This window comes from Myodes glareolus, chromosome 5 (genome assembly GCF_982192425.1).
Source record: "Myodes glareolus chromosome 5, mMyoGla1.1, whole genome shotgun sequence".
Lineage (NCBI taxonomy): Eukaryota > Metazoa > Chordata > Mammalia > Rodentia > Cricetidae > Myodes > Myodes glareolus.
The window spans coordinates 54,556,242-54,571,484 of record NC_142030.1 but is presented as its reverse complement, the minus strand read 5'-3'; the positions used below and the strand labels follow the sequence as shown (position 1 = coordinate 54,571,484).

Here is a 15,243-nt window from a genome sequence, read left to right as displayed (position 1 = left end):
AGAGAGTGTAGGGACGAGAGAAAGCTTAGAGAGAGAAAGAGGAGAGAGCGCTAGCCAGAGAGGAAGCAGAGCCCAGAGGCAGCTGCTTTTCTAGGGTGAAAGGCTCGAATGCTGATTGGTTGATGCCATTCTGCTAGGGCCCAAGGCCACAGGACAGGTCAGGGAACCAAGTCTCTGAAATGCAAAACAAGGCTCCAAGCACACTGGCTTGAGTGGCAACATCAAAGGATTTGTATACCTCCAGGCTGTAGGACTGCTGGCACTATCTTGCCAAGGCGACATCCTGGCGGCTCCCTACACATGTATTCCAGGATGACCTGGAACTCCTGATCCACGTACCTCTACAAACCTGATTTTGTTTTTTAAGAAATTGGGTATGAGAACCACAGTGGCTAGAGTATAGAAGCCAGGAAGAAATGTGGTGCTAGATTACAGAGCTGGAGGAAAATCTATAAGATATTCCCATAACTCTGATATATATCCAACAGTTATTTGACGTCTGTGACACATCTCACACTGTCACTATTCATATGGCAACAGTAATTACATGGCAAGTGCCACATATAACAAGAAATGGTATTATGTATTTAAGGCACACTAAAATATGCAGAGCTCAGAGCACAAACACACAATGAAAGGGAATTTCATGCTACTATTCACAGTCATGGTGTTAAAACTGTGTAAAGCGTGACTCTTCCGGAGACCGGAATGATCCTCTTGCTCAAGTGTCACTAGAAGTCAGCAAGACAAGAAGATTCCATGTAGAAGGGAGAAGTAACATTCCATCAAGTTTCTTAGGTGTGACTGTACCAGGAATGAATACAGAGCAATGGACCAGTGAAGACGCTTGTCTGACTATAGATTGAGAGGCAAGGGAGGGACAAGATCGAGGTAGGCCCTATGAGTCACAGAGGTCACCTGCAGCCCCTGAGGAACGTTCCACAGAGAAAGTAGCTTCTCAGGCTGCAAGGCTCATGATAATTCTAACTTTCATTTATTCTTTGAAAATTTTATATAATGTATATTGATGAATCAAATTAATGATTATATTGATGGCTATGTTAATATAATATTTATTGACCATATCCATCCCCACTTCCCAGTTCTTCCCAGATCCTCCACCGCTTACCCACCCAGCTTCATATTCTCTCTCTGTGTGTGTCCCTTTCTATGTGTCTCTATGACTGCCTCTATCTCCATCAAGTTCATTTTGTATTGTCCAATTGCTCCTGGGTGTAGGGCCCTTCCTAGTGTATGGTCAATATACCCTAAGCAACCAAATGCCAAGAGTTTTTCAGTTAGTTTTTCAGTTTTCTGTCCTCTATCCTGGAATTTTGTCTGGGTCAAACTAGTATAAGTCTTGGAAATGCTGCCACAATCTCTGTGAGTTCATATGTGTATCTGCCCTATTGTTTCTGAAAAACATTGTTTCCTTGAAGTCATCTGCTACCTGTGGCTCTTACAACCCCTCTAACCCCCTATTCACATGAATTCCTGAGCCTTGAGGGGAGAGATATGATATAGAAATTCCATTCGGGTTGGAGCATTCTGATGTCTCTTATTTTCTGCACATTGGCTAGATGTGTTTTTATGTTAATTGCCACCTCCTGCAAAATGAAGCTTCTCTCATGTGGTTGATGATGCACTGGTCTTTGGGTATAACAATCAGTCATTAGAAATTGCCAAGTTGTGGTCGTGGTACATGCCTTTAATCCAAGCAATCAGGAGGCAGGAAGGCAGATCTCTGAGTCTGAGACCAGCCTAGTTTAAAACTGAGTTCCAGAATAGCTAGAACTACACAGAGAAACCCTGTCTCAAAAAGAAGAAGAAGAAGAAGAAGAGGAGGAGGAGGAGGAGGAGGAGGAGGAGGAGGAGGAGGAAAAAGAAGAAGGAGGAGTTGCTAGCACAAAGCCATTTAGCAGTTTAAGTGTTTGCTTATGCAAACAAAAAAGACTAGAGATAAACAGTAAAACAGGTTACAAATCAAAAGAGGTTACAATGTATTTAACAATGTTTATAGGCATAAATAGTAATATAAATAAATAATAGTTTAAAATATAAAGTCTTTTAAAAGAGTAAAGTAAAAAAAATAAGTCACATAGAGAAAGGAAATACACAAAGAGTCTGGATCCTGCTTATTATTGTGTTGTCTTTGAATTTTTTGATTGCTGATAAGCAAACAACAACTGTTGAAAGGCATTTGATTATAGAAACCAATAAAATAAGTTTAATAAATTAAACTTATATGTTAAAATGTCTTAATGTCAAAAATGGAAGTCAAAAAATACGTTACATTGGGGGAGAAGTTATGCTTTTGTTTCCACAGAAAACAGAAGACTATGGAATCATTCAAGGTTGATAGAGATCTGATTTCATTATGGAGACTGCCCAAAAATCCTGGCTAGAGACATAAAGAAATAAACCTTAAAAAACTACAAGACAGGTGACATATATTTTACCTGCTCAAACATAAAACAAAAAATCTTCTTTGACTGGTTTATGTATAACACACAGTCCATACTGGTGTTAATGCAAATACATATGTTATCTTTGAAAGTTTATGTGTTTTCAGAGCAAGAAAACAAGACACCAATGAAAACAGGTGGCCCAGGTAATCTAGCCTCTCAGAGTACCTCTGTTACAGTTTCCTCAGAATTGTGAATCCAGAACAGTTTCAAAGCTGTTGGCTGAGATGGTCTAGACTCAAAGACTATTTTAGGTAGGACTTGACCATTATCCTAATTTTCTCAGGGTTTCCCAAAAATTCCAACACTCCCAGATGACAGGAAACAGTCAAGAGAGCACAATACCCACATTCCCAAGAGGTGGGGTGGGTGATCTTTTGGTCATTCGGTGGGATATAGATGCTTATTGTTGTTTAGAGGGGTTGCTTATAAATTGTTATTGATCATGGTAAGAAAAGGACTGAACAAAGGAGATTATATCAAGGATCTCTTTCTGAGGAGAAAAGGGGGGATACTGTATAAAAATGGTGAGATAAGACCCATTCCCCCATGACCTCAGCAGCTCCCTGAAACACAGACTGCAAGTACACAGAGCAAACCAAGAGGTGAGTGACCAGTGCCCAGCTGGACCACCCAGTCTCTAAGCCCTATGTCGCAGATAAAACTCCAGGCCCCTCTGCCACCACTAGCCGGCTATCGGGCAAACCTCCTGCAGACAGGCCGCTCCAACACCCCCACTAGCCCCTGTAATCTACAAGTCCCACTCCATCCCCAAACCCACTCATGCCTTGAGACCTAAGAAGCTCCCTGAGACACAGACAGTGACTACACAGAGCAGAACAAGAGTGACTCTTTGAGACACAGACCACCTACAACAAGAATTGGACCAAGGGGCAAAGAGACAGCCTACAATCGATTGGAGGAAGAGATGGTTAGGAGTCAATACAAGAATACATTCAACCACCTAAGAAGCAATAATGGCAATACCAGAACCTAGTGGTCCTACAACAGGAAGACCTGAACATCCTAGCCCAGAAGAAACAGAAAAAGATGACCTTAAATATAAACTTCATGAAGACGATAGACCCTTAAAGAGAAATTGAAAATTCCCTTTAAAAAAAATGGATGCTCAGTCATACTATAAGGACATTTGCTTGACTATGTTCACAGCAGCATTACTCATAATAGCCAGAACCTAGAAACAATCTAGATGCCCCTCAACAAAAGAATAGAAAAGAAAATGTGGTACATTTACACAATGGAGTACTATTCAGTGGTTAAAAAAAAATGACGCTCCACAGGATCAGGTACAAGGGAGTGACTGCTGAGGGAGCAGGTCTGAGCCAGAGATCTCTGTGGGAGGGGGCCCAAGCCTGGGACATCTTCAAGAACAGACCTGAGCCAGTGATCTCTGCCAGAGCAGGCCTGAGCCAGCAACCTCCACTGAAGACCCAAGGCAGCAACCCCCACAGGATCAGGTCTGAGCCCAGAGACGTCTTCTGGAGCAGGCCCAAGGCAGTGACTTTCACAGGAGCAGGTACAAGGGAACAACCGCTGAGGGAGCAGGCCCGTGTTAGAGACCTCTGTGGGACCAGGCCCAAGCCAGGGACATGTGCGGGAGTAGGACCAAGCCAGGGACATCTATGGGAACAGGCCTGAGCCAGTGACCTCTGCCAGAGCAGGCCCAAAGCAGTGACCTTCACATGAGCAGGTACAATGGAGTGACCACCAAGGGATCAGGCCTGAGCCAGAGACCTCTGCAGGACCAGGCATGAATCAGCAACCTCCGCCAAAGCAGGCCTGAGCCAGCAACCTCTGCTGGAGCAGGCCCAAGGCAGTGACCTCAGCAGGAGCAGCTTCAAGCAAGCAACCTACGAAGGAGCAGGCCCGAACAATATTGAGATTACAAAGCAACCTTTGGGAACACTGAGTGACCTCCAGAGTAACTGAAACTGTGGCCCTGACTGTACCATGAGGAGCAACCATCTGAGCCTTAGATCCACTGGCACCTGGAAGATTGATCACCAGAGACACAGCCCAACCTACACCAATCAGAGGAAACGTAAATAAGGTAAGAACACACTCAACACCACAAAGAGCAATGAGACATCAATAAAAACTAGTGGTCCTACAACAGCAAGACATGAGCAACTAAATATAGATGAAGCAGAAGAAAATGACCTACAAAATTACTTTTGAAGAATGTTTGAGGCCCTTAAAGAGGAAATGAAAATTTTCCTCAAAGAAATTAAGGAAAAAACAAACAAAAAATTTGAAGAAATAAACAAATCCCTTAAAAAAAAAAACAAGAAAAAGCAATCAAACAGATAAAAGAAACAATTCAAGACTTGAAAACCAAAATAGAAACAATAAAGAAAACACAAACCAAGGGAATTATAGAAATGGAAGTTATGAGAAAACGATCAGGAACCACAAATGTAAGCATAAACAGCAAAATACAGAGATAGAAGAGAGAAATTTCAAGCACTGAAGACACAATAGAGAAAATAGACTCATTGGTCAAAGAAAACATTAAAACTAACAAAAGCTTAACACAAAATATTCAGGAAATATGGGACACCATGAAAAGACCAAACTTAAGAATATTAGGTATAGAAGAAGGAAAAGAAGTTCAACTCAAAAGCACAGAAAATATATTCAACAAAATCATAGAAGAAAACTTTCCCAACCTAAAGAAAGACATACATATGAAGTTACAAGAAGCTTACAAAACACCAAATAGACTGGATCAAAAAAAGTCCCCTCACCACATAATAATCAAAACATTAAACATACAAAATAAAGAAAGAATATTAAGAGCTGCAAAGGAAAAAGGCTGAGTAACATATAAAGGCAGACCTATCAGAATTACACCTAACTTCTCAATGGAAACAATGAAAGCCAGTGATGTGGGAGAATTGTCTGTATTCTGTCAATCATATTTTAATAAAATGCTGATTGGCCAGGCAGGCAGTATAGGCGGGAAAACCAGACAGGAAGTAGAGGTGATGCAATGAGAACAGGAGAATTCTGGGAAGCAGGGAGGTTCCTCTGCCATTCCTGCGCAGACCACCGAAGAGGCAACATGTAAGCTGTCACACTGAGAAAGGTACTGAGCCCATGTGGCTAACATAGATAAGGATAATGGGGTAATATATGTTATAAGAGTTAACAAGAAGCCTGACCTAATGGGCCAATCAGTTTATAACCTAATGTAGACTCTGTGTTATTTTCTTTGGGCTTGCCGGTTGTGGGGTACTGGGCGGGAACAGATACCCCAACAAGCCGGCCCGTCATGTTACAAGCCAGAAGGTTCTTTATGCAGACATTAAGAGACCATGGATGCCCTGACCTCTATATCCAGCAAAACTTTCAATCACCATAGAAGGACAAAACAAGATATTCCATGACAGAAGCAGATTTCACCAATACCTAGCCACAAACCCAACCCTACACAAACTACTAGAAGGAAAACTCCAAACCAAGGAAATTGGCTACATGCACAAAAACAGGCAATAGATGATCTCACACCAGCAAGTCCTAAAGAAAGGAAAACACACACACACAATAGCATCACCAACAAAAAAAATAAAATAAAATAAAAACCTAAAATAACAGGAGATAGAAATCACTGGTCATTAATATCCCTTAATATAAATGGACTCAAATCACCTATAAAAAGACATAGGCTAACAGATTGAGTATGAAAACAGAATCTATTCTTCTGCTGCATACACCTCAACCTCAAAGACAGACATTGCTTCAGAGTAAAGGATTTGGAAAAAGTTTTCCAGTCAAATGAATCTAAGAAACAAGCTGGTGTAGCTGTCCTAATATCTAACAAAATAGATTTCAAACTAAAACCAATCATAAACAACAAAGAAGGGCATTTCATATTAGTCACAGGAAAAATCTATCAAGAGGAAATCTCAATACTGAACGCCTATGCCCCAAATACAAGGGTACCCTCATATGTAAAAAACGAACAAACAAAAACAAAAAACAAAAAAAAAACACTTCTAAAGCTTAAGTCACACATTAGACCCCACACACTAATAGTGGAAGACTTCAGCACCCCATTCTCATCACTGGACAGTCTGTCAAACAGAAAATTAACAGAGAAATAAGGGAACTAACAGATGTTATGACTCAAATTGTCTTAACAGACAACTATAGAGCATTCTATCCAAACATAAAAGAATATACCTTCTTCTCAGCACCTCATGGAACCTTCTCAAAAATTGATGACATACTAGGTAACAAAGCAAACCTCAACAGAAACAAAAAATTGGAATAACCCCATGTATCTTATCGACTCATCATGGCTTAAAATTAGAATTCAACAGCAACACTAATTCCATAAAGCTCACCAACACATGGAAATTAAACAATGCTCAGATGAATCACCAGTGGGTCAAGGAAGAAATAAAGGAGGAAATTAAAGACTTCCTGAAATTCAATGAAAATGACCACACAACATGCCAAAATTTATGGGACACTGAAAGCAGTGTTAAGAGGAAAGTACATAGCACTAAATGTCTACATAAAGAAGTTGGAAAATCCCACACTAATGAATTAACAGAACACCTGAAAACTCTAGAACAAAAAGAAGCAAACTCTCTCAGGAGGATTAGATGGCAGGAAATAATCAAATTGAGAGCTGAAATCAACAAAATAGAAACAAAGAAAACAATACAAAGAATCACTGAAACAAGGAATTGGCTCTTCGAGAAAATCAACAAAATAGACAAACCTTTATCCAAACTAACCAAAAGGAACAGAGAGATTAACCAAATTAACAAAATCAGAAATGAAAAGGTGGACATAACAACAGACATGAAGGAAATCCAGAGATTTCCACTATGTAATCCACTATATAAACAAACTGAAAAAAAAACACATAATCACCTCATTAGATGCTGAAAAAGTTTTCAACAAAATACAACATCCCTTTATGATTAGGGTCATGGAGAGAGCAGGGATACAAGGAATGTATCTAAACATAATAAAGGCAATATACAGCAAGCCAACAGCCAACATCAAACTAAATGGAGAGAAACTCAAAGTGATCCCACTGAAATCAGGAATAAGACAATGTTGACTACTCTCTCCATATCTATTCAATGTAGTTTTTGAGGTTCTAGCTAGCGCAATAAGACAACAAAAAGAGATCAAGGGGATGCAAATCAGAAAAGAAGTCAAACTCTCACTATTTGCTGATGATATAATAGTTTACTTAAGTGACCCCAAAAATTCTACCAAGGAACTTCTCCAATTCATAAACACCTCAGTATTGTAACAGGATAAGGTTAAGCCTAGGTTTGTTTATCATGAATATACCTAATAGATAACGTCTTTCAAACTTGTCATAGAACTGATGAAAATGGCATTTAAAGTGTTTAATGGAAAAAGCTTAGTAAGACAGATGGAGCCCCTAAATCCTAGCGGTGACGCTGAGGACTCCAAAGAAGATGGCAGAGCACCGTGACCACTCCACCTGGATTGTGGCAATGTTAACCACGTGCTGAGATCATCCCAATGCTGCGCTTGCTGCCACGACCTGTCCAAACTGTGGACAGGAAGGACACTGGAGAATTTATTGCCTAGGCAAAGCAAGGTCGGTCTCTCCCATGTTCCTCCACAGGAAAACCTCTCACCTCCTGAGCCTGGTGGCCGAAGACTGATGCTGTCTCGGTACCTCTGCCTCCAATACCATGGAGACAACAGGAACCTGGGATGACTGTCTAGGTAACGGCCTAGTCTCTGCCATTTTAACTGATATACAGAACATTTGAATTATATTTCTTGCTATAATTTATCCTTCTCAGAAATCTTGACTGTATCGACAACTAGGCTGACTATAGCTTTGCCAGCTTAGCAGTAGCAGCAAGCAACCAAGTTCTTCCCCAAGACTGGAGTCACCTGTTAGTTCATTTCATATGGAAAAAACTCAAGGCTTGATTTTTCTAGAGCTACTAGGTCTCCTGTAGAGAAAAGGCACACAGGTTTGCCTTACTTACAGACTTCATATTAAAAGATAAACAGAGGTTAGAGAGATGTCTCAGAGGTTGGGAGCACTGGCTGCTCATCCAGAGGTACTGAGTTCAATTCCCAGCAACCACATGGTGTCACATAACCATCTGTAATGAGATCTGGTGCCCTCTTCTGGTCTGCAGGCATATGTGAAGATAGAACACTATACATAATAAATAAAAAAAATCTTTAAGCTGAGCAGTGGTGGCACACACTTTTAGTCCCAGCAGTAGGCAGAGGCAAGTGGATCTCTGTGAGTTTGAGGCCAGCCTAGTCTACAGAGCGAGTTCCAGGACAGGCTTCAAAGCTACACAGAGAAACCCTATCTCAAAAAAAACAAACAAACACATACACACACACACACACACACACAGAGAGAGAGAGAGATAGAGAGAGAGAGAGACAGAGACAGAGACAGAGACAGAGACAGAGGTTTCAGGTGTAACTTTCCACTTAAGGAACATGATTTCCAATGACTGTTCTCAGTAATGATTGCTTGTGTCTCTGATAAATGATTAGATGGAGAGAAAAGTGTTAAAGTCTATGTAAGCATTGAGGGTCAAATAAAATGTTTTAAGGTATAAAAATCTGAGGTTACGTGCTCGCTTCAGCAGCACATATACTAAAATTGGAACGATACAGAGAAGATTAGCATGGCCCCTGCGCAAGGATGACACGCAAATTCGTGAAGCGTTCCATATTTAAAAAAAAAAAAACTGAGGTTATGAGAGTCTATGTAAGTTCTGAGAGTCTAATATATATAAAGGTCTGAGGAGCAGAAAGCTTGAGTAAGTTCTGAGGGTCTCAGAAAGTGATTTAAGATGTAAATGCAAGCTGTAAAGGTATAAGTAAATGGCTTAAGGTATGTGAAATGGGAAATGTTTCAACTTTCTTTCCTGTTTCTATACTATGGTTACACTAAGATTTCAAAAGTTCAGAGTTTTAACTTTGATCAATGGAGTTCTGATAAGCTGGTAGAGTAGGAACTACTTAGTGCTTAGCCACAAGCTCAAGATTTTTAATTTCCTTTGGTTGTCTCCTAAGTATAGACTTAAGGTGTTTCTCATTGGGCTAAAGACATCGCTGTCTAATCTAGATTTGGCTCTCTGGACAGAGAAAAAAAATGTTCATGCTTTTTAACACAAATCTGTAGTATTCACTAGGGCTCAAAGGCATGAGTCTGCTCCTGCTGTTTTATAGACAGATGTTACCTACTTTTTCTACAATGTGGATTTCAGTACATATTGGTAAAGCTAATAAATAACATTTTTATGTCTTTTTTGTAAACTAAAAATTCATGTAAACATCAGATAATTGAGGGACTCATAAGACTTGGATCCACTTCTCACAGGTCAAAAGGACTCCAGATAAGTACAACCAAAGTTTTCCCACCTATTTATTCCGAGGATTCTATCTGTCTATCTATCTATCTATCTATCTATCTATCTATCTATCTATCTATCTATCTATCAATCATCTATCTATCTATCTTGGGGCTCCTTCCTTTCCACAAATATTTGGACTCTGGGCCTGAAAGTTCTAAATGTAATATTTTCCTTTAAGTTGCTCAATTTTAACTTCTGTCCCTAGTCTTAATAGGGAACCTCCTTCAGCCTTATATCCTTATATGTCTCACCAATTTCCACCTGGCTGACAGAAATATCAAGCATCAGCTACTGATATAACCTGCTCCAAATGACTGAGAACCCTGGACTTGCTGAAAACTGATGTCTATCAGTTTAGCTGATTTGAATGTTCCCTGTCTCTTCAGCTGGGTCAGTGAACCAGACGCCTTCTGACGAATGTCACCTTGTCTGAATTCTCTCCTTACCTTTATCCAGCGTTCCAGCCTTCCTGGGCCCTGACATAACCTCAGCTTCAGTAGGAAGTAGTTACAAAAGGGCATATATCACCCCCTATCCCCTCAGCAGGTTGGAATGTTAGATCAAAAGGAAACTCCCTGGCATAGGGGGCAACATAGCTACATTTAATCCCTTTTTACATACCAGGAAAGGTACCTGTTAAAACCAAATAGACCCAGATCTATCAACAGGAAGAGTCATTACCTGAAATAGTTCTAGTGTATGATAGGGCACTCAACATCTCTGTGTGAAACAGAAAGGTTATTATATATAGTTTATATAGCTTTAAAAAAATTGTCCCTATAAAAACCATTCAGGAATCATTAGAAATAATCAGGCTATACTCAAAAAATGCACAAAAAGGGACCTGAGATTAAACAAATAACTGGCCCCCATTCTCATTCCCAGGTTCCTTCTAGATAGTAATTCTGATGTCATTCATCGCAGAGCCTTATGTCCTTCTGCTTCTGAAATTGCTTTGGCTCTTACAGAGTTGATGCCTTAACTAAGTGATAATTCCTGTCTGGGTACCATTAAGCTGATGGTTTAGATCCCAGTATAAACAGATACCCATCATAGAGTCAAGGATTTGATTCAGAAGACTGCTCAAGGGGGAATGTGAGAGTCAAAGTTACATTTTAAGATTTAATTGCTATATTTTAGATTCACGAAACAAAAATGCCTCTGATCTTCAAGCCCCTTGCCCAAGGACAGAGAGTCCCTGAAATGCTATTATTTATGGGAGATATTTACAATTATTTGTAAGAGATAACAAGCCACAAGTTTTCACTCCCCTACACAAGTTTGTTTGACACATCTGCACCAGATGCGCTCGATCATATGTGGGTGGGAGGTTCATGGGCAGGAAATATGGTAGGATGTAGGTTTGCCTCTGATTGGATATAGGCTTCAGAAACATCAGGAATCATGCTTGCCCCTGATTGGACCTGATGGGAAATACTTAAGCTGCTGTAAAACTTGATTCAGGGTCATTTCCAAGGAACCTGGGTATGGACCTGGTCAGAACCCATCCAACTGGCCAGTATTTAATTAAAACTTGCTTTCAAATGTATCTTTAAACTATGGTAGTGGTCTTATTCTTGATTGGTGAGATTAACACATGTAGACTGTAGAGGCACAGATAAAGAGGTTTCAGACGGGAGCAATGTAAACAACTGAGCTAGAAGCTAATCCTATGATATTTATGCAAAGAATCTGACAAATTGCCTGTGGTCATTTGAAAGAAAATGGCCCCCATAGCTCACAGGGAGTGGCACTATTAGGAGGTGTGGCCTTCTTGGAGGTGTGTCACTGGGGGGTAGACTTTGAGGTCTCAGATGCTCAAGGTAGGCTCACTGGGGAATCACTGTCTCTTCCTGTTCCCTGTTGATCCAGATATAGAACTCTCAGTTATCTCTACAGCACCATGTCTACCTGCATGACACCACGCTCCCCACCATGACAATAATGAAGTAAACCTCTGAAAAGGAAGCAAGCCCCCAATTAAACGTTTTCCTTTATAGGGTTTGCTGGGGTCATGGTATCTTTTCACAGCAATAAAGCCCTAATTAGAACATTGCCTGAGGCTAAATTTGAAAATAATAAACTAAAGTTTTGACAGAAGAAATTTCATGACAGCATAACATTGAATCAGTGAAGCGGTGGTTACTGACAATGCATACGCAGGTCTCCAGTGAGAATAACAAGTGAGACAGAGAGACACACAAAATGGAGAGACAAAGGCCACCAGAAGCTTAACACAACCAGTTCACTTTATGGAAGAGAGGTTATAAATTGTGAAGGAGATTAGTGCCATTAACCTCCACCAAGCTGAACTTCCAACTTGTAAAAGAGAAACTAAGGTACTGACTGCTCCTATAAAGTGACTAAGTAAAAGCTTTCTGCTAATATGACTCAGTTGGCCAGGGTCCATTCCAACCTGGTAGTGTCACCCACGTGGAAGTGGCTTTAGAGGCATGCAGAATGCAAGAGCATGAGAGTCATGGATTCTTCCTTCAAAGTTATAGAAAGCTCTAAAGGCTGGATAGTGTGCGGCAAAGGGAGTCCTTATGTGAAGACCATAATAAGGACGGAGTCCCTGAGAAGTCATTGGATGAAACTATCAAAGGGAATACTAGAGGGGTCCTACACAAAGTGCTATTATGAAACAAAAATTAGGTCAGCCATGGTAGCACATGCTTTTAATCCCAGCACGCAGGAGGCAGAGGCAGAAGAATCTCTGTGAGTACAAGTCCAACCTGGTCTACGTAGAGTTCTAAGACAACCTGGCCTGTACTGTGAGCTTCTGTCTAAATGAATTCATAAATAGATGCAAAAAAATTCATTCTACTTGTAATATTCATCAAAATTAAATTCTCTCAAATGTATTAAAACTCTACAACATAATCCAGGCAGCGGTGGTGCACACCTTTAATTCTAGTACCTGGGAGGCAAAGGCAGGCAGATCTTGTCTATAGAATGAGCTCCAGGATAGCCAGGGCCAAACAGAGAAACTCTGTTTCAAAAAACAAAAACAAAAAATAACTCTACATATTTCTTTTCATAATTCATTGTGTCTTCATAAGTACCATATATGCTTTTAAAACAGAAGTTGTTGGTGCTGAAAGTAAGATTCGCTACACTTGAGTAACTCTGGTTAAGTACAAGAAGAAATCAAAGTCTCACTTTTCTGTGAGTGTCTCTTGTTGCAAGGCTAAAGCCTCTGTCTGCACTGTGCAAACTGAAGCACCGAGAGGAATGTTTGTGTATAAAATAGAAAATGTTGATTAACTTCATTCAAGGAGTATACAAAGAAAACACATCCTAAGGCTTCAGAAAACCATAGGGAGTAGGTAGGGTTGTTAGCATTCAAGCATCTTTACTGGCCTGACCTTGGGGCCACGTCCTCAGCTGTAGCCACTAAGAGCACAGCCTGTGCACATACACTTTGTTCCCTTTTAAAAGGGCTCTGCACAACTCTCTCTCTCCTTCCCTTCCTCCCTCCCCCCCTCTCTCTCTCTCCATTACTCTCTCTCTTTCTCTCTGCTCTTCTCCTCTTCTGCTACTCCTGTCCCCAGAGGCTGGTCTCCACTCTTCCCTCCCCGCCTTTTCCATTCACTTTCCCCCAATAAAAAACCCTTCACCTGAGCTCTGTCACATGGTGTCCTTCCCTCACGTGCTGCTTTTTTAAAATTACAAAGAAAGTGTGGGGATAATAAGCTCTAAATATGATATATGCCTTTATGAGTTGTTTTAAAAAACTAAAGTACACTAAAATAGAACAAACAAAGTCACTAGTTTATTCATGATTAAAATTGTGACTTTCTCCCTGCCCATATGAACTTACAAGCTTCAGTTTCTATGTGTCTCTTCTTCAATAGCTTGATGTTATGATCAAAATCCACTCTATTATTTTTCTTCAACTAAAGGCATCTAAAAGTTTTGTAAAAAGTGAATTTGAAGGTTTAATTAATGTACTGGTTTCTTCCGATTCTTTTCATTAACATGCATGCCATCTTGAACTTCTAAAAGTAAATACAGAAAGGGAAGAGAAGGGAAGATGATGTATACACAGTGGTTTTTCTTTTCAGTCGTAAAGGTCGGTATTCTTATTTGCAAGAAAAACTGATACAACTGCAGATACTCAGAGTAAGTCATTCTCAGGGTAAAAAAAAATGCTTGTGCTTTCTTTTATTTAAAGTTGTTGGATTTTTTTAAAATCTATTTTTAATTGTATGTAAATGCATGTTTTGCCTAGTATGTGTCTATACATCATGTGCCTGCAATACCTGGAAAGGTCAGAAGAGGGCTTCAGATCCCCTTGACCTGGAGTTACAGATAATGGAGAGGCACATTGTGAGTGCTGGTAATCAAACCTACATTCTCTGGTAGAGCAGCCAGTGCTCTTAACTTCTGAGCCATCTCTCCAGCCCATGGTTCTAGATTTTATAAGGTACATAAAATCACATACGTGTATATGGCAAGAAAGTAGAAGATAAAGTGTCTAGGGGAATGATGGGAACTACGGGAGAAGGGAAGATTGAGAAAGGGGAGGGAGAAGAAGTAAAGAGAAGAAAATGCTCCACATAAAATATAAACTTCTATGACTGTCTCCTCATGAAGCACAGTACCATGTGTAATGACTGAACAATAAAAAATAAAATCTTAATTTTTTAAATAAAAGAAACACCAAGGTTTGTGTACTTACTAAGTCAGAAATATCCATACTGACTGTAAGATTCACCACAAAGTCTCCAAAAGAGTGCAAGAAAAAAAGACACTCAAGTTTCTGAATACCTCATGCTTCCAAAGGCTTTTTTTCATAATGAACAGGGCACTTGTAAGCACTAGGAAGTATGTACTTATAAAATAAATGAATTGAGCTTGGAAGAAAAATTCACCAAACAACAGTTTCCCTCACTGAATGGAAGAAGAATAAACAAACATGGACTTCTGATAGTCTTTCTTAGTCAAAACCTAAAGCAAGTCTCTTTTCACACAATAAATAGTGAATACAAAACACTAATGAATGTGTGCTTATTTTAATCATTGAACTAAAGAATGAGCTATGATCTTAGGCTTGCATATCTTTTCCCATAGTAATTGTTTAAAGTAGTAAAGAAGAGACCATAAAGTTTATAAAGGAATGAATGCTTGGAAACTGATGTCTTCATGCCGGAAATATGATTACTACCAAACTTCTCTCATTGAGTGCAAGCTGAAAACACAGTCCTAAACTTCTGAGAGTATTGATTTTTTTAAGATCTAAAACAGGCATATTCTCACATTGTGAATACTTACGTGTAGACTTTTGAACCAGGAGCATGCATATATGCCTGTATGCACGTGAGTACATGCATGTGTACACACACACACACACACAC

At 39.8% G+C, this 15,243-nt stretch overlaps 1 non-coding gene across 1 annotated transcript; it reads left to right on the top strand.

The window, feature by feature from the left end:
• Positions 1–9,096: 9,096 nt before the first annotated feature.
• Positions 9,097–9,203, top strand: LOC125391977 (U6 spliceosomal RNA). The gene has a single exon (XR_007229339.2). It is a non-coding gene; the product is annotated as a U6 spliceosomal RNA (small nuclear RNA).
• The last annotated feature ends 6,040 nt before the right edge of the window (positions 9,204–15,243 follow it).